Source organism: Triticum aestivum, chromosome 4B, assembly GCF_018294505.1.
Source record: "Triticum aestivum cultivar Chinese Spring chromosome 4B, IWGSC CS RefSeq v2.1, whole genome shotgun sequence".
Taxonomy (NCBI): Eukaryota; Viridiplantae; Streptophyta; class Magnoliopsida; order Poales; family Poaceae; genus Triticum; species Triticum aestivum.
Window position 1 is genome coordinate 472,367,161 of NC_057804.1, and position 2,229 is coordinate 472,369,389.

Genomic DNA, 2,229 nt, shown 5'->3' on the forward strand with positions numbered 1-2,229 from the left:
TTTCGAATTTACCGAAATGCGGACACTATTTTTAGCGACACCCAAATCGACGTGCGTACTTCATCCGACTGAAAACCGTACTGCATCAGACGAAAAACCGCACTTCATCATACCGACAAGTGCACTGCATGATACCTTTTTTGTGGGACATATTTTTTCCCAAACAAGGTGAAGTGCACTTCATGTCGAGCGTTGTTGAACCGCAATACTATGAAAAGTGAACCTCGAGACTACCGTAAACCGGCCGTGACAATACCGAAAGTGAACGGTGTGAGTTTTCTCCAAACTCAATAATTTTTTTCATGCGTAAACCGGGCGAGTGGACCGCAGGGACTGAGCAAGTGAACCACATGTAATGAGAAGTGAGCTGCTTTCCGAGGCGTTTTGTTTTCGGATTACCAAGTGAACCACAAAGGAGTCTTATAGTGAGATGCATGAAAGAACAAAGTGAGCTTAAAAGCATACGTATTCATTCATTATTTTTTACAGTCACACAACCATCTAGTACACAGTGGAATCAACGATGCAGTACCCAACAGATCTGCACTCGGGAAAGACTTGCTTATACAAAATGACCATCCATTCTTACTACCCTTTTCTCTCTGTGTTTCCCATAAATAACAAATCAAACTTCAAGATGAACATCGATGTTCTCTTCTCATTCTTACTGAGTGCATTGCAAATGATTTCCTGAAGAAAAAAAGAGTGAGCTACAAAAAAAAAGAGTGAGCTGAAAACAAAAAGTGAGCTGCTGCAAAACAAAACAAAACAAAACTAAACCGCCGGGATGAGGCGAGTGGACTGCATCAATTTTTCTTCCACACAACAGCAAAATGAGCTCCATAGAAGATTCAACCTTTTCCAGTTATAATGTTCCAATTTTTTTTACACTTGGCAACAAAGGGAACTGTTGTGAGAGAGAAGATCACTTCAGCGACGAAACAAGTGAGCTGCACTTACAAACACATAAAAATTACAATGACAGGGAACTTAAAAAATAAATCCACATTTTTTTCCTGCTTGCGCACTGCATGTCCAATCCCCACAGTACTGCACCTATATGCCCGTGGGACTGCAACCAAAACCTAGAAAATGCAAGAATATCAATTGTGAGCAAAAACAAGACATAATGAACTAGTACAAAAAATATACAGTGAAGTGCATGGCACAAGTTCATTGAGCGGTGGGAGCTCGCGACGGATCCGGCCGTGGCGAACAATAGGAGGTCGAGGGCCAAGCCAGAGAAGAGGAAGGGGGAGCTCACGCCGTTTGTCGAAGGGGAGATGTTGCGGGCGCCGCCGCTGTACGCCGAGGAGAACAACAACGGGGCCTGTCGTGGCGGCCGCGAACTGCAGGCTGAGCCGAGGTGAGCTTCACAGTGGGCCGCAGTGAGCTGCACGCCACATTTTCGGCGTCATCATCCTAGGGCCATGGTCGTCGTCCCACACGGGGCCGGCGGTGAATCCCATTGACCCGTCTCGTTGGCTTTTCTATGGATGCGGGAGCGATGCCTCCGCTGAATCTCATCCACAGCAGGCGAATCCCGTCCCCGGTGACCAAATTCTATCTCATGCGGCCACTGAAGTAGAGGGGGTGTGTGGACTCGGGAGTAGCTGTCGGGATCCGGCGCCTGGCGGGGCTCCGAAGGCTAGTGGGCTCACCCGGGGAGGGGGGTTGAGGGGAGAAGGAGAAGGCATGCAGCCATGGTGGCGTAGATCTGGGTGGTTGTGGGGTACTGGGTGGTTGACGATGAGGATCCCGTCGGATCCATTGGTGGTTGGGCTGGGAGGCAGCCCTGAGCGCCAGCGGCGGCCGGGAGGAGAAGGTGAAGGTGGTGGTAGTGGGAGGCCGAGGCGGGGTTGCAAGGCGGCGCCCCGTCATGAATCCGGCGGCGGTGGCCCGGAGAGGTGCGGCACAGGTTTTGAGGAGGGGGAGACAGGGAGGTAGAGCCGGTTCTCGTCGGATCCGGCTGTTGCTTGACGGGGCGTGGCCGGCGGATGTAGGTGGCTTGGCGGGGGCGGCGACCCAGTGCAGGGATGGCGCGGTGGCAGCGCAGGGGAGGGAGGTGGCGTGGCGGTGGGAGGTCGTCGGGCATGGGGGAGCCGCTTGCGTCGTGCTGCGAGGTGGTGGATTGCCGGGGCGGCGGAGCGGCCCCTAGCTTCGGAGGCAGGAGCCCCTAGAGGCGCCAGTAGAGGAAGGTGGAGGGATGGTGGGAGGAGCCGACTGAGG

The 2,229-nt window shown here is 52.9% G+C and overlaps 1 long non-coding RNA gene across 1 annotated transcript; it reads right to left on the minus strand.

Annotated features, from left to right (window-relative positions):
- Nucleotides 1–453: 453 nt before the first annotated feature.
- On the minus strand, nucleotides 454–2,223 carry LOC123092783 (uncharacterized). The gene is made up of 2 exons (XR_006444841.1): nucleotides 1,265–2,223; nucleotides 454–1,085 (listed from the first exon to the last, which is right to left on the minus strand). It is a non-coding gene; the product is annotated as an uncharacterized lncRNA (long non-coding RNA).
- Nucleotides 2,224–2,229: the final 6 nt, after the last annotated feature.